At 43.0% G+C, this 22,024-nt stretch overlaps 6 non-coding genes and 1 pseudogene across 6 annotated transcripts; all 7 read right to left on the reverse strand.

Moving 5' to 3' along the window:
• Positions 1-11,150: 11,150 nt before the first annotated feature.
• LOC120042973 lies at positions 11,151-11,257 on the reverse strand. Its single transcript, XR_005476291.1, has one exon. It is a non-coding gene; the product is annotated as a U6 spliceosomal RNA (small nuclear RNA).
• Positions 11,258-12,089: 832 nt separating this feature from the next.
• On the reverse strand, positions 12,090-12,196 carry LOC120042972. The gene has a single exon (XR_005476290.1). It is a non-coding gene; the product is annotated as a U6 spliceosomal RNA (small nuclear RNA).
• Positions 12,197-13,028: 832 nt separating this feature from the next.
• Positions 13,029-13,135, reverse strand: LOC120042975. Its single transcript, XR_005476292.1, has one exon. It is a non-coding gene; the product is annotated as a U6 spliceosomal RNA (small nuclear RNA).
• Positions 13,136-13,967: 832 nt separating this feature from the next.
• On the reverse strand, positions 13,968-14,074 carry LOC120042976. The gene has a single exon (XR_005476293.1). It is a non-coding gene; the product is annotated as a U6 spliceosomal RNA (small nuclear RNA).
• An 832-nt stretch (positions 14,075-14,906) lies between these two features.
• Positions 14,907-15,013, reverse strand: LOC120042977. The gene has a single exon (XR_005476294.1). It is a non-coding gene; the product is annotated as a U6 spliceosomal RNA (small nuclear RNA).
• Positions 15,014-15,845: 832 nt separating this feature from the next.
• LOC120042978 lies at positions 15,846-15,952 on the reverse strand. The gene has a single exon (XR_005476295.1). It is a non-coding gene; the product is annotated as a U6 spliceosomal RNA (small nuclear RNA).
• Positions 15,953-21,354: 5,402 nt separating this feature from the next.
• On the reverse strand, positions 21,355-21,442 carry LOC120042974 (annotated as a pseudogene).
• Between the last annotated feature and the right edge of the window lie 582 nt (positions 21,443-22,024).

The following is a 22,024-nucleotide window of genomic DNA, read 5'->3' on the forward strand; positions in this document are numbered from 1 at the left end:
TATGTTGACTATGACATTACTTTAGCTAATATGGTGACAAGGATGTAGGCTGTGTGTAGCAGTTATGGTATGGTTTGGCTTGGAAAGGTTTTTTCTCCTGGTCACATACAGCTGATCTGTTGTGCATTGAAGTACAGAAACAAAGGGAGAAGGTGATAAAGAGGTGAGCGCATAGATGTGAGAAGAAATACAACGTGGCAGTTGTGAACTGTGTTTACGCGTCATCAGGGGTGAATTCATTCCGCCGATTCTGTTGACAAACGTTTCTTAAATGGAACAAAACTGGGATAAACATACCTGAATTTGTCCAATATAATCTCTATTTCAGCTAGATGCAGGCAAGAGTGTGCAAGGCAGTATTGAATGTGTCACTGTCTGTCCATGTTTCACTGTCTGTCACCTCAAATGTTTCTCTTGACCTGTGTGCACCTACGTTGTAAACTTTCATTCATAGACTAGGTTGTAGCAATCTCATGATGGGTATAGGGGAAATTTGAGTATCATGTAGTAGCCTAAACCTATTGCTGTTACATTGAACAGGGTGAGTGAAATATGAATGACAGTCATCCAATATGCTGTAGTAGAAATAAGGCCATGCTCATGAAAAACAAAAGGGTCCTCCCTCATCTTAAACGGCACTGACCACCTCTGTTTGGGTGGTGGACCATTCTTGGTACATATGGGAAACTGTTGAGCTGAAAAACCCAGCAGCGTTGCAGTTCTTGACACAAACCGGTGCGCCTGGCACCTACTACCATACCCCGTTCAAAGACACTTAAATATGTTGTCTTCCCCATTTACCCTCTGAATTACACACATGCACAATCAATGTCTCAATTGTCTCAAGGCTTAAAAATCCTTATTTAACCTTATTTAACCTGTCTCCTCCCCTTCATCTACACTGATTGAAGTGGATTTAACTTGTGACATCAATAAGGGATCATAGCTTTAGCCTGGATTCACCTGGTCAGTCTAAGTCATGGAAGGAGCAGGTGTTCTTAATGTTTTGTAGACTCAGTGTATAGCACTACAGATAATCAAGTGCTATTTGCATGTGATGCATTTGCTCTGTTGTTTACAGGATGATTTGTATCTTATAGAGCGTGGCTTTAAGGGAATAGTATGGTCACATCTAGATAAAAACGAATGTGAAAAATAAACAGAGAAAATGTGTGTTAACACACTACCTATTCATAGACGTATTTATTCATCATCTACATATTCATATTACGTTTCTACGTCTGTGTACAGGACGGTATTATTTGTAAGACGTAAGAGAAAATATATCAGTTTATTGTTAAATTATTATGACGTTCTTTCCAATACAAAAAGTGTAGTAACTATTGTTTCCAAACTGCGTTACCCACTTCAGTCAGCAGATGGCGGATGTACGTCTTTCAAGTGATGATTCTTGCGTGACGTATAATTTACTGGACGGGACGCTTCTTCAGGAACAACAACACGGCTACTCTTTCAACCACCTCGGTAGCTTGCTAGCCAACATAAAACTGAAATATTGACGCTTTAGACCATGTTAATGTACATTAGCTAATCTCAGTGTTGTAAACGCAGTTCAGTTGACGTATCAACTGGTTAACTTTTGCCTAATTTGCTTGTTCAATTTGCAAATGTGTCAAAGATTGGTACTGAGCCTAGCACGAGGCTAGTCGCTAATGCTAACTAGCTAGTTAACTAGCTAACATCCCTGACCATGAGCAGCAACTCGCCCCTTGCTAAAGAAGAATATGTCTACTGGACGGAGAAAGAAGCTCTGGGGCTGAACATTGTCGTGAAAGAAGAAGAGTATGGTATTACAATGAAAGGAGAGAGAGAAGATTTCATAATTAAAAAGGAGGAAGAGGAGGCTGTTATACTGAAAGAAGAGGAAGAACATTTTGCAGTGGAAGAGGGGATAGAGGCTGTAACAGTGGAAACGGAGGAGGTAGAAGCTTTCAGAATGAAAAAGGAGGAAGAGGAGGCTGTCACATTGAAAGAAGAAGAGGAGGAGGATGTTAAAGTGAAAAAAGATAAAGAACCTTTTAGAGAGGAAGAGGATGCTATCTCAATAAAGGTGAAGGAGGAAGTCGTTTTGGGAGTGAAAGAGGAGGAGACAGAAGATCAGATTACCACCAGTGAGTACTGTCTTAAACAGGGGCACAAACTATGCAGTTGTTGAACTGTGGGTTTTAAGGGGCATTCTACTAAAGTTCTACACTTGAATATGTTGTTCAGTACTGTAGGAATTGTTAAAGTTTGAATTTGCCATTGGTACATATATTGTGGGGTCTTTTATATTAGGTTTATTGAATTCTCCATGTGGTCTACATTAAAGTGCACCTCATCTAATATAACAGGCTTTTAAAATTCAATATTGGTCCATAATTTACACTTAAAATATCAAAGATAAAGGGAACGCAAAAGTCACCCAATTCGTTGAACTACCCTTTTAAACTACACAAACAATATTTTGTGGCTATTTTAGGCCCTTTTTAGACATTTTCATTCCTTTTGTAAGACTGTGATCGCAATAGAAGTTCATAAGTTTAATAATAAGTTCATAAGGTTCAATCTGCCATTGGTACATTTATTTTGGGGACTTTTAAATTAGATTAAATTAATTAATTAAATAGACGGTTATAAGTTTACCATCTGTTTGATGTTCTCATTCACACAGGAGAGAGACACGACTATCGTGGATCCTCTGGGGAGCCTCAACAACATCCTGATGCTGACGAGGAAGAGAAGAGTCTCTCCAGAACAGAACACCAGATGGTACAGCTTGGTCTGGACTAGCATACAGCCTGCTCTATCTGGGTCTGGGCTGGGTTTCTGTAAAGCACTTTATGACAACAGTGACATCAGCATCCATAATGAGATGTGTCTGTGTCCCCTCTTTATGGTTAACAGGACAATGCTAGCCCGCCCCCTTCCTCCCTCCCGGAGTCCCCGTGTCGTGCCTCTCCCGGTAGCACCTTACTGCTGGGTATGAAGAGGTTGTCTGTGCTGCTGGTGGACTGCAGGAAAACAACGGGGCTGAGTGGAACTGTGAGAGGAGGAGAAGAGAAGAAAGGATCAGATTTGACTCATCAAAGTAAGTGCTGTAGTTTAGTTTGAACAAATAAATAGATCTGTTCACTGGTATCTGTTACCAGGACAACCAGCAGAGTTCTGTTAGTTGACAGGAAGATGGACTGGTATCTGTTACCAGGACAACCAGCAGAGTTCTGTTAGTTCTGGGATCGAACCCGGGTCTGGAGTGACACCTCAAGTGCCTTAGACCGCTGTGCCACTCGGGTGGCAGCTCCTTTGTTTGGCTGACGTTGAGGGACAGGTTGTTTACCTTGCACCACGCTCGTTGTCCTCAGGGGTTCTCGTCTTTATGCTCGAAGTGGGAGAAAATGTATTTTAGCTCATCCGGTAGGTGTCTGCGACATGACTCGTTTTTTAAGTTTTTTTTTATAATTCTGTGACCGTTAGAAACACATTATGCCTAAATAAGTCTTCATAATTTCTATGACTACTACCACATGGACAGACTGACTACTACCACATGGACAGACTGACTACTACCACATGGACAGACTGACTACTACCACATGGACAGACTGACTAGTACCACATGGACAGACTGACTACTACCACATGGACAGACTGACTACTACCACATGGACAGACTGACTACTACCACATGGACAGACTGACTACTACCACATGGACAGACTGACTACTACCACATGGACAGACTGACTACTACCACATGGACAGACTGACTAGTACCACATGGACAGACTGACTAGTACCACATGGACAGACTGACTACTACCACATGGACAGACTGACTAGTACCACATGGACAGACTGACTAGTACCACATGGACAGACTGACTAGTACCACATGGACAGACTGACTACTACCACATGGACAGACTGACTAGTACCACATGGACAGACTGACTACTACCACATGGACAGACTGACTACTACCACATGGACAGACTGACTACTACCACATGGACAGACTGACTAGTACCACATGGACAGACTGACTAGTACCACATGGACAGACTGACTAGTACCACATGGACAGACTGACTACTACCACATAGACAGACTGACTACTACCACATGGACAGACTGACTAGTACCACATGGACAGACTGACTAGTACCACATGGACAGACTGACTAGTACCACACGGACAGACTGACTAGTACCACACGGACAGACTGACTAGTACCACACGGACAGACTGACTAGTCTTACACGGACAGACTGACTAGTACCACACGGACAGACTGACTAGTACCACACGGACAGACTGACTAGTACCACACGGACAGACTGACTAGTACCACACGGACAGACTGACTAGTACCACGTGGACAGACTGACTAGTACCACATGGACAGACTGACTAGTAGCACGTGGACAGACTGACTAGTACCACATGGACAGACTGACTAGTACCACATGGACAGACTGACTAGTACCACATGGACAGACTGACTAGTACCACATGGACAGACTGACTAGTACCACATGGACAGACTGACTAGTACCACATGGACAGACTGACTAGTACCACATGGACAGACTGACTACTACCACATGGACAGACTGATGGACAGTCTTCATTAGTGTGTGTGTGGGGAGCATGCTGTTTATTACTGGCGATGCCCACATTATTCGGACATATTTTAGAATGTTAATTATGTGAACATCAATGCATAATGCCATTGGGTAGGCAAATAATAAGAATAAACATTATTGTTGAAGTGGCTAATGCTTATAATGTTTTTAGCATACATTTTGGGGAGAGTTTTTATCCTATAGGCTGTTACAACAATTAAACTTAAAACGTCGGTCCTTGAAAATTACAATGCAGTGCTTGAAAAAGTCCGTAAGTCCTTGAATTTGACTTGCCAATGTCTATTGCAATGTCTATATGAATTCCTGCGACTTGCTCAGCCAGCAAATGAAAGATGAAATAATCTGCTATTTAAATTATGCACGCATCGTTCACTTTCCTGTCATATCGTCAGATCTTGTCCCCCCGGACAGTAAATTTCAGTTGGCGCTGAACCCAGTCTGCCGCTGGTAAATGTACCTGATTGTTGAACCCTGTGTGTGCGGTGTAGGGTCTATATGTCTACCACTCCGTATAGCCGTTAGCGATGCTAATGTCTTCTGGTGTAGGGTCTATATGTCTACCACTCCGTATAGCCGTTAGCGATGCTAATGTCTTCTGGTGTAGGGTCTATATGTCTACCACTCCGTATAGCCGTTAGCGATGCTAATGTCTTCTGGTGTAGGGTCTATATGTCTACCACTCCGTATAGCCGTTAGCGATGCTTATGTCTTCTGGTGTAGGGTCTATATGTCTACCACTCCGTATAGCCGTTAGCGATGCTAATGTCTTCTGGTGTATCGGTCTATATGTCTACCACTCCGTATAGCCGTTAGCGATGCTAATGTCTTCTGGTGTATCGGTCTATATGTCTACCACTCTGTGTAGCCGTTAGCGATGCTATTGTCTTCTGGTGTATCGGTCTATATGTCTACCACTCCGTATAGCCGTTAGCGATGCTAATGTCTTCTGGTGTAGGGTCTATATGTCTACCACTCCGTATAGCCGTTAGCGATGCTAATGTCTTCTGGTGTAGGGTCTTTATGTCTACCACTCCGTATAGCCGTTAGCGATGCTAATGTCTTCTGGTGTAGGGTCTATATGTCTACCACTCCGTATAGCCGTTAGCGATGCTTATGTCTTCTGGTGTAGGGTCTATATGTCTACCACTCCGTATAGCCGTTAGCGATGCTAATGTCTTCTGGTGTATCGGTCTATATGTCTACCACTCCGTATAGCCGTTAGCGATGCTAATGTCTTCTGGTGTATCGGTCTATATGTCTACCACTCCGTGTAGCCATTAGCGATGCTAATGTCTTCAGGTGTATCGGTCTATATGTCTACCACTCCGTATAGCCGTTAGCGATGCTAATGTCTTCTGGTGTAGGGTCTATATGTCTACCACTTCGTGTAGCCGTTAGCGATGCTAATGTCTTCTGGTGTATCGGTCTATATGTCTACCACTTCGTGTAGCCGTTAGCGATGCTAATGTCTTCTGGTGTATCGGTCTATATGTCTACCACTCCGTATAGCCGTTAGCGATGCTAATGTCTTCTGGTGTATCGGTCTATATGTCTACCACTCCGTGTAGCCATTAGCGATGCTAATGTCTTCTGGTGTATCGGTCTATATGTCTACCACTCCGTATAGCCGTTAGCGATGCTTATGTCTTCTGGTGTAGGGTCTATATGTCTACCACTCCGTGTAGCCGTTAGCGATGCTAATGTCTTCTGGTGTATCGGTCTATATGTCTACCACTCCGTATAGCCGTTAGCGATGCTAATGTCTTCTGGTGTATCGGTCTATATGTCTACCACTCCGTATAGCCGTTAGCGATGCTTATGTCTTCTGGTGTATCGGTCTATATGTCTACCACTCCGTATAGCCGTTAGCGATGCTTATGTCTTCGGGTAGACGGAAAGACAATTAAAAAGTATCCTCTCCCTACCTGCCAGAATCGTGATTATTTGCATCAATCCGGTGGCCATTTTGTTTTGAAACAAATCCCCATCACAACTGCGCTACAGAAACACTGCTCGACAAACAAGGCTGTCTGGCTGGTGCCACTTGAATTAAAGGGTAACTACACACAAACATTCAGATTTTCCCAGATTTCCCCTCGTGTGGTTTAAGCATTGTTGTGGAATTAGAACATTCAAATCAAATCAAATTTTATTTGTCACATGCATTAGATATTAGCAGATGTTAATGCGAGTGTAGCGAAATGCTTCAATTATGTTTTTCTGTTGAAAAGTGTGATTTTGAGAGAGAGAACCTGAAGAAAATGGGGGAAATCAGTCCTGGCGTTTTTGTTCTGTGGTCGTGGTATCTCCTTTCTTTGCTGTTACAGTAAATACATCTAAATCAATGTAAGAACACGGGAATGCTAATTTAACAGATGGCTAGTCATTATTAGCCTGGTTCTATTATGGGACACAGGCCAGGTCATTATAAATTAGCACATTTAATTGAGGGAAAATGTGGTTGCTATCACTGTTGTGGTTGTCTCACCTAGCTACCTTAAGATGGATGCACTAACTGAGGGAAACTGTGTTTACTATCACTGTTGTGGTTGTCTCACCTAGCTACCTTAAGATGGATGCACTAACTGAGGGAAACTGTATTTACTATCACTGTTGTGGTTGTCTCACCTAGCTACCTTAAGATGGATGCACTAACAAGTTGCTCTGGATAGTGACCATACTATTCCCTTAAAGCCACACAGTGTAAAATACATGGGTCATGTAAACAATGGAGCACATGCATCACATGCTAAGAGCACTTGACTGTAAGTCTCTCTGGATAAGAGGGTCTGCTAAATGATTAAAATGTCAAATGTATGTGGAGATTTCATTCAGGTCTCCCTGTTTTAACCACTCTGTTTGTCTTTGGCAGAAGACCGACCAGACTCAGATGAACCAGAGACGTCTGAACCAGCGAGACGACACCACTGTTCCCAGTGTGGAAAGAGTTATACCCGTTTATGGAGCCTGAAAAACCACAAGAGAACACATGCAGGGAAGAAGCCGTATCATTGCTCTCAGTGTGGAAAGAGTTTTACACGGTTAGGGAGCCTTGAAATACATAAGAGAATACACACAGGAGACAAGCCTTACCAATGCTTCCAGTGTGGAAAGAGATTTATCCAGTCAACACACCTGAACGAGCATAAGAGAATACACACAGGGGAAAAACCATTCCAATGCTCTCAGTGTGGAAGGACATTTTCCCGATCAGGGGACCTGAAATCTCATGAGAGAATACACACAGGGGAAAAGCCTTATCACTGCTCCCATTGTAAAAGTAGTTTTAGCTGGTCAGGGCAACTGAACGAGCATGAGAGAACACACACAGGGGTGAAGCCTTACCACTGCTCCCAGTGTGGAAAGAGTTTTACACGGTTGGGGTCCCTTAAATCACATAAGATATATACACACACACAGAAGACAAGCCCTATCACTACTCCCAGTGTGAAAATAAGTATTTGTCATTAGGGGATATGAAAAAGCATGAGAGAAAACACTGTAGAGAAGCCTTTCCACTGCTCTCTGTGTGGAATGGGATTTACCCAGTCATGGCATCTGAAAGCGCATAAGAGAATACACACGAGATAAGCCATTACCGAGTTATACCCTGTAAGGGAATTTAGAAACGCATGAGATGACACACATGAAATAACGAGAGAAAATGGCCAAATGTAGATTTCCGCCTAAATAGACATGCAAAAGTAACAGCTATTCATGTGTAATTACGTGATTCTGACATGCAAAAACTTGGTATATTTGGAAAGAAGACATCTGGGAGATTATGCGGGAAATTATCAGAAGATAGAAGTTACATAGTTCAGAATACACAAGATCAACCACACACAACATACACTTTTTTTTTTTATTATTATTTTTATTTTGGCCCCTGCGCAAGAGATCCATGGAGGGCGTTACTTCACCAGTTCTCATACCATGTATTACTATTATGTGATTAGCCTAGTTGGTGTTGTAATGTTAATTCCCATGAGAGGAATTATGTTTTTTTTTTTATATCATTGTAAATTGTGTATAGAGATTGAGCTGACATTTATTATTTAATGTATATTGTTTATTGGATTTACATTGCAATAATGCTCTCTTTCATCCTGTTTCCCTCTGTACACAGACCACTTGTATACTCTGGTTCATCATTAAAACTCCTACTGTAGGCTTCTGTTCTGCCTGTTATCACTCTTTGACCGGGTGCTCAAAGCCTCTCAAAGCACATTGCTACTTAAAAACCTCTTAAGGATCGGCCCCTTTTTTTCTTCGATTTTCGACCTAAAATGACATACCCAAATCTAACTGCCTGTAGCTCAGGCCCTGAACTAAGGATATGCATTTTCTTGGTACCATTTGAAAGGAAACACTTTGAAGTTTGTGGAAATGTTAAAGGAATGTAGGAGAATATAACACAATAGACCTGGTAAAAGATCATGCAAAGATAAAAACCAAACTTTTTTTTACCATCATCTTTGAAATGCAAGAGAAAGGCCATTCCAGCCCAGGTGGAATTTAGATATTGGCGACTAGATGGCAGCAGCGTATGTGCAAAGTTTTAGTCTGATCCAATGAACCATTGCATTTCTGTAAAAAAAAAATGTATGAAGACTGCCAAAATGTGCTTCGTTTGTTTATTAATAACTTTTCATGTTCAAAACTGTGCACTCTCCTCAAACAATAGTATTCTTTCACTGTAATAGCTACTGTAAATTAGACGGTGCAGTTAGATTAAAAATAATTTAAGCTTTCTGCCAATATCAGATATGTCTATATCCTGGGAAATGTTCTTGTTACTTACAACCTCATGCTAATCGCATTAGCCTATGTTAAATCAACCGTGCCGCAGGGTACCCACCAATCCTGAAGTTAATATGTATTTGCGGTGATTGGGCGCCTGCAGCATTGATTGGCGTTACACCATCAAGAGCAGTTTGAAGAAAGTGCGTCTGGGGACAGAAATTTCTATACTTGCAAAAGGTAAGCTATTCATGCCTTAGCTGTTATATAGGTAAAACAATATATCTGAGCAGCTAACTGATCGCTGCAGCTGTACACAGTCCATCTGTAAATAGCCCACCCAATCTACCTACCTCATCCCCATACTGTTTTTATTTACTTTTCTGCTCTTTTGCACCCCAGTATCTCTACTTGCACATTCTCATCTGCTCATTTATCACTCCAGTGTTAATCTGCTAAATTGTAATTCTTTGCTACTATGGCCTATTTATTGCCTACCTCATGCCTTTTGCACACAATGTATATAGACTTTCTTTTTTTCTATTGTGTCATTGACTTGTTTATTGTGTTATTGGCTTGTTTATTGTTTATTCCATGTTATTCCATGTGTAACTCTGTGTTGTTGTCTGTGTCACACTGCTTTGCTTTATCTTGGCCAGGTCGCAGTTGTAAATGAGAACTTGTTCTCAACTAGCCTACCTGGTTAAATAAAGGTGAATTTAAAAAAAATCATTTTAACTGCTGTTGAAAAAAACATTAGCTCTAACAAGAAGTTGAGTTTTCACTGGATGTATTGATAAATCATGTTTGATTTGTATATGTATATTTTAATGTCTTAATTTTTTTTAACAGGTTCGTCACGAACCTGTCTGTCTTTGCTATACAGTCTTCTTATTGAACTATGTAAATAAAATGTTCATGTGCTCATAAAAAGAGCATTTTGTTTGGGAACGGACCGACATTAGTCTGGTGTCTCCCCTCAGAACTGTCTACCATGGGTTACCATGGGTTACCCTACCAGTAGTCTAACCCTACCATGGGTTACCCTACCAGTAGTCTAACCCTACCATGGGTTACCCTACCAGTAGTCTAACCCTACCATGGGTTACCCTACCAGTAGTCTAACCCTACCATGAGTTACCCTACCAGTAGTCTAACCCTACCATGGGTTACCCTACCAGTAGTCTTATAGACTACAGACAATATAGTTCCTCAGAACTGTCTACCATGGGGTTACCCTACCAGTAGTCTTATAGACTACAGACAATATAGTTCCTCAGAACTGCCTACCATGGGTTACCCTACCAGTAGTCTTATAGACTACAGACAATATAGTTCCTCAGAACTGCCTACCCTGGGGTTACCCTACCAGTAGTCTTATAGACTACAGACAATATAGCTCTGAGGGTCCTCGACACACACAAGCCTCTACACCGCGTTCAAGGTCTCGGTCCAGAGGGGAACAGGGAACTATTTACAATAAAAACGTCCGACCACCCGGCCAGTGGCTCAGTGTCCTTCATCTCGCTCCTTAGTGTCCTTCATTTCCGCCAGCCATTTTTTGAATAAAGTTGGTCTCAGACTGCAACCGTGCCTAACTCCCCAATCCAAAATAAGGAACGCTTCATGAATTTGCGCGTCATTCTACTGTAGACTGAGCTTCTCTCAGCCAGCATTTCCCTGGCATTTCCAACTCCTCCTTCTCCGTCACTACCGGCCAATCTTCTCTGTTTGGTTCCAGTTTCTCGACGTGTGAGGAAAATGAGGAGCGCTTCACGGATTTGCGTGTCATCTTTTCGCAGGGGCCATGCTAATCTTCTCTGTATCGATCCAATTTTAGTATATGTGCTGCCGAAGCGAGCACAATACAAACCTAGGAGAGGCCCTCATATATAGGACACAACCCCTCTGATGGTTCTGGTCATGGTTGGGGTCAAACAGGGTTCAAACTGACCTTCAGACCCTCAAAAACCACCCCTAGAATATTGCTGTGATGTTTAAACTTTATTTGTCGATGTAGAACTTGAAATAGAATTGACTTTTGATTTTTTAAAGAATGATCTCAGACTAAAATGTAGTTTAAAAACGAAGCCTTTTATGATTCACAGGGCTCTTGGTCTCTAACCCCTCACCTGCTGCTTTTAGTTGCTCCTCCCCAAGTCTTTGTTCCCCTGCCCCGACCACTTCCCACCCTTCCCCCGTTTTCTGCAACATGGCCTGGCCAAAGATACGTATAACTAACTCCCCAATTAGTAGAGGGAGAGAGAGAGAGTCTGAGTCTGACTTTGATGTCTGTTTAAATGTTGTGACATTCAAGTTTGTTATGTTTAATACAGCTGGACTAAAATTTAAACCCTGTCTCTCTCTCCAATTCATTTGTATATATTGAATAAAGTTGGACTCAGAGTGCAACCTTGTCTCACTCGCCAATTAATTTCTAAACTTTGAATAAAGTTGAACTCAGCCTGCAACCGTGCCTAACTCCCCAATTAATTTTCAAAATGTTGAATAAAGTTGGTCTCAGACTGCAACCTTGTCTCACTCCCCAATTCAAAATAAGGAACGCTTCATTCTACTGTAGACCGAGCTTCTCTCAGCCAGCAATTCCCCTCCTCCTTAGACTGAGAAGAATGGGATGGGCAATTTATTCCTCCGGTCAATCTTCTCTGTTTGGTTCCAGTTTCTCGACGTGTGAGGAAAATGAGGAGCGCTTCACGGATTTGCGTGTCATCCTTTCGCAGGGGCCATGCTAATCTTCTCTGTATCGATCCAATTTTAGTATATGTGCTGCCGAAGCGAGCACAATACAAACCTAGGAGAGGCCCTCATATATAGGACACAACCCCTCTGATGGTTCTGGTCATGGTTGGGGTCAAACAGGGTTCAAACTGACCTTCAGACCCTCAAAAACCACCCCTAGAATATTGCTGTGATGTTTAAACTTTATTTGTCGATGTAGAACTTGAAATAGAATTGACTTTTGATTTTTTAAAGAATGATCTCAGACTAAAATGTAGTTTAAAAACGAAGCCTTTTATGATTCACAGGGCTCTTGGTCTCTAACCCCTCACCTGCTGCTTTTAGTTGCTCCTCCCCAAGTCTTTGTTCCCCTGCCCCGACCACTTCCCACCCTTCCCCCGTTTTCTGCAACATGGCCTGGCCAAAGATACGTATAACTAACTCCCCAATTAGTAGAGGGAGAGAGAGAGAGTCTGAGTCTGACTTTGATGTCTGTTTAAATGTTGTGACATTCAAGTTTGTTATGTTTAATACAGCTGGACTAAAATTTAAACCCTGTCTCTCTCTCCAATTCATTTGTATATATTGAATAAAGTTGGACTCAGAGTGCAACCTTGTCTCACTCGCCAATTAATTTCTAAACTTTGAATAAAGTTGAACTCAGCCTGCAACCGTGCCTAACTCCCCAATTAATTTTCAAAATGTTGAATAAAGTTGGTCTCAGACTGCAACCTTGTCTCACTCCCCAATTCAAAATAAGGAACGCTTCATTCTACTGTAGACCGAGCTTCTCTCAGCCAGCAATTCCCCTCCTCCTTAGACTGAGAAGAATGGGATGGGCAATTTATTCCTCCGGTCAATCTTCTCTGTTTGGTTCCAGTTTCTCGACGTGTGAGGAAAATGAGGAGCGCTTCACGGATTTGCGTGTCATCCTTTCGCAGGGGCCATGCTAATCTTCTCTGTATCGATCCAATTTTAGTATATGTGCTGCCGAAGCGAGCACAATACAAACCTAGGAGAGGCCCTCATATATAGGACACAACCCCTCTGATGGTTCTGGTCATGGTTGGGGTCAAACAGGGTTCAAACTGACCTTCAGACCCTCAAAAACCACCCCTAGAATATTGCTGTGATGTTTAAACTTTATTTGTCGATGTAGAACTTGAAATAGAATTGACTTTTGATTTTTTAAAGAATGATCTCAGACTAAAATGTAGTTTAAAAACGAAGCCTTTTATGATTCACAGGGCTCTTGGTCTCTAACCCCTCACCTGCTGCTTTTAGTTGCTCCTCCCCAAGTCTTTGTTCCCCTGCCCCGACCACTTCCCACCCTTCCCCCGTTTTCTGCAACATGGCCTGGCCAAAGATACGTATAACTAACTCCCCAATTAGTAGAGGGAGAGAGAGAGAGTCTGAGTCTGACTTTGATGTCTGTTTAAATGTTGTGACATTCAAGTTTGTTATGTTTAATACAGCTGGACTAAAATTTAAACCCTGTCTCTCTCTCCAATTCATTTGTATATATTGAATAAAGTTGGACTCAGAGTGCAACCTTGTCTCACTCGCCAATTAATTTCTAAACTTTGAATAAAGTTGAACTCAGCCTGCAACCGTGCCTAACTCCCCAATTAATTTTCAAAATGTTGAATAAAGTTGGTCTCAGACTGCAACCTTGTCTCACTCCCCAATTCAAAATAAGGAACGCTTCATTCTACTGTAGACCGAGCTTCTCTCAGCCAGCAATTCCCCTCCTCCTTAGACTGAGAAGAATGGGATGGGCAATTTATTCCTCCGGTCAATCTTCTCTGTTTGGTTCCAGTTTCTCGACGTGTGAGGAAAATGAGGAGCGCTTCACGGATTTGCGTGTCATCCTTTCGCAGGGGCCATGCTAATCTTCTCTGTATCGATCCAATTTTAGTATATGTGCTGCCGAAGCGAGCACAATACAAACCTAGGAGAGGCCCTCATATATAGGACACAACCCCTCTGATGGTTCTGGTCATGGTTGGGGTCAAACAGGGTTCAAACTGACCTTCAGACCCTCAAAAACCACCCCTAGAATATTGCTGTGATGTTTAAACTTTATTTGTCGATGTAGAACTTGAAATAGAATTGACTTTTGATTTTTTAAAGAATGATCTCAGACTAAAATGTAGTTTAAAAACGAAGCCTTTTATGATTCACAGGGCTCTTGGTCTCTAACCCCTCACCTGCTGCTTTTAGTTGCTCCTCCCCAAGTCTTTGTTCCCCTGCCCCGACCACTTCCCACCCTTCCCCCGTTTTCTGCAACATGGCCTGGCCAAAGATACGTATAACTAACTCCCCAATTAGTAGAGGGAGAGAGAGAGAGTCTGAGTCTGACTTTGATGTCTGTTTAAATGTTGTGACATTCAAGTTTGTTATGTTTAATACAGCTGGACTAAAATTTAAACCCTGTCTCTCTCTCCAATTCATTTGTATATATTGAATAAAGTTGGACTCAGAGTGCAACCTTGTCTCACTCGCCAATTAATTTCTAAACTTTGAATAAAGTTGAACTCAGCCTGCAACCGTGCCTAACTCCCCAATTAATTTTCAAAATGTTGAATAAAGTTGGTCTCAGACTGCAACCTTGTCTCACTCCCCAATTCAAAATAAGGAACGCTTCATTCTACTGTAGACCGAGCTTCTCTCAGCCAGCAATTCCCCTCCTCCTTAGACTGAGAAGAATGGGATGGGCAATTTATTCCTCCGGTCAATCTTCTCTGTTTGGTTCCAGTTTCTCGACGTGTGAGGAAAATGAGGAGCGCTTCACGGATTTGCGTGTCATCCTTTCGCAGGGGCCATGCTAATCTTCTCTGTATCGATCCAATTTTAGTATATGTGCTGCCGAAGCGAGCACAATACAAACCTAGGAGAGGCCCTCATATATAGGACACAACCCCTCTGATGGTTCTGGTCATGGTTGGGGTCAAACAGGGTTCAAACTGACCTTCAGACCCTCAAAAACCACCCCTAGAATATTGCTGTGATGTTTAAACTTTATTTGTCGATGTAGAACTTGAAATAGAATTGACTTTTGATTTTTTAAAGAATGATCTCAGACTAAAATGTAGTTTAAAAACGAAGCCTTTTATGATTCACAGGGCTCTTGGTCTCTAACCCCTCACCTGCTGCTTTTAGTTGCTCCTCCCCAAGTCTTTGTTCCCCTGCCCCGACCACTTCCCACCCTTCCCCCGTTTTCTGCAACATGGCCTGGCCAAAGATACGTATAACTAACTCCCCAATTAGTAGAGGGAGAGAGAGAGAGTCTGAGTCTGACTTTGATGTCTGTTTAAATGTTGTGACATTCAAGTTTGTTATGTTTAATACAGCTGGACTAAAATTTAAACCCTGTCTCTCTCTCCAATTCATTTGTATATATTGAATAAAGTTGGACTCAGAGTGCAACCTTGTCTCACTCGCCAATTAATTTCTAAACTTTGAATAAAGTTGAACTCAGCCTGCAACCGTGCCTAACTCCCCAATTAATTTTCAAAATGTTGAATAAAGTTGGTCTCAGACTGCAACCTTGTCTCACTCCCCAATTCAAAATAAGGAACGCTTCATTCTACTGTAGACCGAGCTTCTCTCAGCCAGCAATTCCCCTCCTCCTTAGACTGAGAAGAATGGGATGGGCAATTTATTCCTCCGGTCAATCTTCTCTGTTTGGTTCCAGTTTCTCGACGTGTGAGGAAAATGAGGAGCGCTTCACGGATTTGCGTGTCATCCTTTCGCAGGGGCCATGCTAATCTTCTCTGTATCGATCCAATTTTAGTATATGTGCTGCCGAAGCGAGCACAATACAAACCTAGGAGAGGCCCTCATATATAGGACACAACCCCTCTGATGGTTCTGGTCATGGTTGGGGTCAAACAGGGTTCAAACTGACCTTCAGACCCTCAAAAACCACCCCTAGAATATTGCTGTGATGTTTAAACTTTATTTGTCGATGTAGAACTTGAAATAGAATTGACTTTTGATTTTTTAAAGAATGATCTCAGACTAAAATGTAGTTTAAAAACGAAGCCTTTTATGATTCACAGGGCTCTTGGTCTCTAACCCCTCACCTGCTGCTTTTAGTTGCTCCTCCCCAAGTCTTTGTTCCCCTGCCCCGACCACTTCCCACCCTTCCCCCGTTTTCTGCAACATGGCCTGGCCAAAGATACGTATAACTAACTCCCCAATTAGTAGAGGGAGAGAGAGAGAGTCTGAGTCTGACTTTGATGTCTGTTTAAATGTTGTGACATTCAAGTTTGTTATGTTTAATACAGCTGGACTAAAATTTAAACCCTGTCTCTCTCTCCAATTCATTTGTATATATTGAATAAAGTTGGACTCAGAGTGCAACCTTGTCTCACTCGCCAATTAATTTCTAAACTTTGAATAAAGTTGAACTCAGCCTGCAACCGTGCCTAACTCCCCAATTAATTTTCAAAATGTTGAATAAAGTTGGTCTCAGACTGCAACCTTGTCTCACTCCCCAATTCAAAATAAGGAACGCTTCATTCTACTGTAGACCGAGCTTCTCTCAGCCAGCAATTCCCCTCCTCCTTAGACTGAGAAGAATGGGATGGGCAATTTATTCCTCCGGTCAATCTTCTCTGTTTGGTTCCAGTTTCTCGACGTGTGAGGAAAATGAGGAGCGCTTCACGGATTTGCGTGTCATCCTTGCGCCTGATGGGGCTCATTCTTCTCTGTCCTAAATGTTCTAAATGTTCTAAATGTTCTAAATATTTTCCAAATAGCCATATCCAATCAGAGCTTCAGCTTGTTCTAAATTGGAGAAAGAGAGCAAAAACCAACCAATGAACAGCCTATCTTGTTCATTATTTTTTCAGCCAATCATCTTCCTCTGAAATGTTCCCTACCGTCACTTCGTCAAAATCTTTTTCCAGGCAGCCATTGATTGAGCATACACACGGTGAGTATCCGAGGTAATTTTGCCTAATTTGCAAAGAATTTAACATCAACGAGTATAAATGTGATGAAATAAGACAATAACAAGTCAAGCCAACCGAATTGTTTAACTACAGGGACTACCCAAATTGTTTAATTTAACAACGTCTGTAGATCGCTAGCTACTGTAGCTATAGTCACTGTTAGCATTGGCTGTAAAATATTTTCCTGACAGAAATCGATGATACCCTATGAATATATGAGGGAATTGCGCTTAGTTTGCAAAGAAATGATAATAACCGACGAGTAGCACGTCTAGGCAACCGAATTGTTTGACTACAGGGGCTACCCAAGCTGTGTAATTTAACGTGTTTATATCGCTAGCTACTTTAAACTAGGTTTACAAAATCTCAAAAGTTTATTTGACCGCTGACAACCCTATAAAACCTTAGCTAAAATTTCTATCATCTCAAAGTTGGAATTGTATACTACTTAAATGTCTATTTTCCTTCGTTTTTTGATGGCATGCATTTGAAGTGTATGTTGTTGGATGCATTGTATGATATGTGACAACCTGGGGCAAACGTGTCTTTCTATGAATTTAACTAAACTGAATGTAACTGCATCTAAGTTATTAACCCTGCCCTGGCACCACCCACCACACTGTTGAACCTAGCAGACATATCAATCAAACGTGAGTTCCTTTATATGTACCTAATATGGTTATGCTGTCGCTTGTCGCTGCACTCCTCACTCATGATAATAGTTTGTTTCTTGCCAATAAGATGGAAATTCCTAGGTTCCGGTTCACACCCTCACAGGAGTTGGTCCTCAGGGCCACACCCCAGGCAGTTAAAGTGGCTGCTGACGGCCCCCCTGCCTCGGGTGCTCAGGGCCCTCCTGTGAGGGCTAAGAAGTGGGAGGAAGTGGAGGCAGAGGCTCGAGCCCGCGTCGTCTCCGAGGGAGGTGACCCCGGTGCAGAGATGGTCGTCCTGAGCCAGTGCACGGTTCAGTTCGGCAAGTACCGGGGTCAGACCTTCAAGTGGATGATGGAGAACGACGTGGGCTACATGGTGCACCTGGTAACGGTGCATCAGAAGGAGAGAGAGCGAGAGTGCAGCGTTTCCCAGCATCCCCTGATGGCCAACAAGGACGCCTTGACTCGCTACTCGTGCGCCTATCCGGCCTTCGCTGAGATGGTCAGGTTCAACCGGGCGCACGAGGAAGCTAAAGTCCTGTCCTCCCAGCCAGGTGAGTTTGTTTAATTCTCCTCATTGTATGTAAGATGTAACTCTTTTGCTCTGATAGTTAATTGGTTCCCGTGCTGATTTCAGGCCAGGGGGGCAAGGCCCTTGTTGGCATCGGGAAGTACAAGTGGGACACGCTGCAGGACCTGTATGAGGCTACGGGTGCAGACAGGATAAGGTAATGGGTGCACGTGTCTTTTGTGTTTTCTTTGTTCATGTCAGTGTGTTTTATGCAACATTTTACATCTGAAATGTTCCCTCTACTGTATCTCACAGATATGTCAGGAGCATGAGGACGCAGACACCCCGTTATCCTGGGAGTGCGATGGCCGCCTTGATTGATTACATTCAGCGCAGAGACCAGGAGGGGGTAGCTGCTGTGGCCAGGCCCGCCGCAGCAGCCAGCACCACCCCCGCCAGCACCACCCGGCCCAAGAGTGCGGCTTCGTAAGTGTTACATATCATCTTAAAGGAAAATATAATTCTACTTGTTCCACACAGTTGGAAATGATGACATATATGCTATGTTTTGTTTTCAAAGGCCTCTTGGTCCTGCGATCTCTGCGTTCCTGTCAAGGCGCTCTCTCACCCCAGGTGAACTGCAGGTGAAGATGAAGAAGCTCATGGCTTCTCAGCCTGCAGTTCAAGGTGAGTGTCTAGTTACACATGTAAGATAATTTGAACTTTTTGGATAAGCTGTGTAGCTCCTAATCCTTTCTCTCTCCACTTGCTATAGGGGTGTCTTTCCCTCGACCAGCACTGCCACCAACAGATCTATCGGACGCAGAGCTGGTCAAAGCAGCTGCTGACATAGACACACGTATGTTTTTACGTCACTATTAATTGACAAAGCACATTTGAAAATTATTCAGTTAAAGTTTGTTGACATATTAAAGTGTTTTTAATATTTTTCCTATCATCAGCCCAAGGAAATGTATTGGTAAGAGTCATCTGGGTTTAGAGGAGAGTCACTGCATGTATGAACTACTAAATAACGTATCTTGCCACTGTAGCTGTCATCCTGTATGTCACGTATTCCTAACTTTCCTTTTTCCATTTAAATCACTAATTTCATTTCATTGTTTTGTTACATCCTATCACTGATTGATATTCATCTGGGCATGTTGGAATGTGCTAATAACTTAATCACCGTTATCTACATGTGTAATATGTCTGTCCATGCATGCAAGCATTTATTTATTTATGCATTCATTCATTTAACCTATTTATTTCTGTGTCACTGCAAAAGCCGTAGCCCTACAGGTTCCCCCATCGCTCCCTCAGCCTCTGACTCCAACTGACCAAGCCCCGGTTCCTACCCCGGTTCCTGCCCCGGTCGCTGCTCCTGCCCCACGGGGGCAGAGCGAAGAGGAGGATTTGCCCCGGCAGTCCTTCCTGCCTCCAAGGCCCTCCTCAGAAAGTGCTGAGGTAAATTCATCAACTGTAATTACTCCACATTGTTAAGATAGTAAGCCAAATTGGACACAGTTGTCTTGTCTCCTGGATACTCTCTCCCTGTCCGTTTCTCTGAAACATTATCATCCCTTCTCCCCCGCCTCCATCACTCTCTCCCCCAGCTGCTGCTTCCAGAGAGTTGGCGTTCATCTCTCACCAAGGAGCAGCAGCGGTGGATCGGCCGCACGCTGTTCACCAGGAACAGCATTGGGAGGTCGACACTCACCACTGACCTGGTCTCTTTGAGCTGAATCAAAGGACCATCAGTCAATGGTAAGACATTAACTTATGGACGACTTGTTACATAAAGCCATGTGACTAATGACAATTTGTGTGACAGCTTGTGTTTCTTTTCTCTCCCTGTTTCAGGTACTCCCGGCGTCAGAAGGAGAGGGAGAGGATGGTGCTGCAGCAGGGAATGGGGCTCGCTGCTGCCCCCAGCGTCACCGCCCAGCCCCTCCCTGCAGCCAAGCCCCTCCACTTCAAGCAGGAGGGAATCAAGGCACCCTTCCCTTTCCCTACGCCGCCCCCCCCTGTCCCACGCCAGACCACCCAGCAAGGAGAGCCAACCCACGCGCCCATTCTGCCAGCCGACCTGGAGCAACAACCCCCCGCACTTCCAGGCCCCTCCGAAGCCCAAGGACAACAGACGGGCTGCTCTTTACCTCCTCCAGTGCCAAGGACAACGGCTTGGAGGAGGAAGAGGATGGCGGAGGAAACACAGGAAGGGACAGCCGGGAAGAGAAGGCAACGTGAGCATTACGTCTGCGCCAAATGCGGGTTGCCGAAGCGTAGGGAGACGGGGCACAGCCGCTTCGGCATCGCGACTTTCTGCTCTGTTGCTGCGGGGGGTAAGACCGTGGCCCAGTGGCTGGCGGAAATGAAGGACGCTAAGGGGAGAAGTGAAGGACACTGAGCCACTGGCTGGGTGGTCGGACGTTTTTGTTGTTGTAAATAGTTCACCGTTTTCCTCTACTTGGACCGAGACCTTGAGCGCGGTGTAGAGGCTTGTGTGTGTTGAGGACCCTCAGAGCTATATTGTTTGGAGTCTATAAGACTACTGGTAGGGTTACCCATGGTAGGCAGTTCTGAGGCGAGACACCAGACTAACATCGGTCCGTTGCCAAACAAAATGCACATGAACATTTTATTAACATAGTTCAATAAGAAGACTGTATAGCAAAGACAGACAGACAGGATTGTGATGAACCTGTATAAAAAAAAAAAAAAAACGATAGACATTAAAATATACAAATCAAACATGATTTATCAATACATCTTCAAGTGAATTATGGTGTGTTAATTTGTGTATAGAGATTGCTGACATTTATTTAATGTTTATTGGATTTAATGTGTTAATTTGTGTAAAGAGATTGCTGACATTTATTTAATGTTTATTGGATTTGATAATTTAATAAATATCTTCCATTTCATCCTGTTTCATCATTAAAATTCCTATACTGGGCTTCTGTGTCTGTCATCACTGTTTAGATCTGGTGCTCAAAAGCACATGGCTACTTAATATGCATTGTTGACACGTCCCCTGCCAACTCCTCCTCTCACCCAGCAAAATCCCCCATTTTCCCCTCCTGCTTCGACAGAGAACAATGGGCAATATCTTTTGCGCAGGGGCCATGCTAATCTTCTCTGTATCGATCCAATTTTAGTATATGTGCTGCCGAAGCGAGCACAATACAAACCTAGGAGAGGCCCTCATATATAGGACACAACCCCTCTGATGGTTCTGGTCATGGTTGGGGTCAAACAGGGTTCAAACTGACCTTCAGACCCTCAAAAACCACCCCTAGAATATTGCTGTGATGTTTAAACTTTATTTGTCGATGTAGAACTTGAAATAGAATTGACTTTTGATTTTTTAAAGAATGATCTCAGACTAAAATGTAGTTTAAAAACGAAGCCTTTTATGATTCACAGGGCTCTTGGTCTCTAACCCCTCACCTGCTGCTTTTAGTTGCTCCTCCCCAAGTCTTTGTTCCCCTGCCCCGACCACTTCCCACCCTTCCCCCGTTTTCTGCAACATGGCCTGGCCAAAGATACGTATAACTAACTCCCCAATTAGTAGAGGGAGAGAGAGAGAGTCTGAGTCTGACTTTGATGTCTGTTTAAATGTTGTGAGTTATATTATATATTATTATTATATTTGGAAAAGTATATAGTATTCAGAAAATTATAACTTTAATCACTAAATAATAATTACAGAGAATTGATTTGATAAAATAAGTCCTCACTTTTAATGATGCCAAAGACACGAC

Source organism: Salvelinus namaycush, unplaced genomic scaffold (assembly GCF_016432855.1).
Source record: "Salvelinus namaycush isolate Seneca unplaced genomic scaffold, SaNama_1.0 Scaffold821, whole genome shotgun sequence".
NCBI classification, from domain to species: domain Eukaryota; kingdom Metazoa; phylum Chordata; class Actinopteri; order Salmoniformes; family Salmonidae; genus Salvelinus; species Salvelinus namaycush.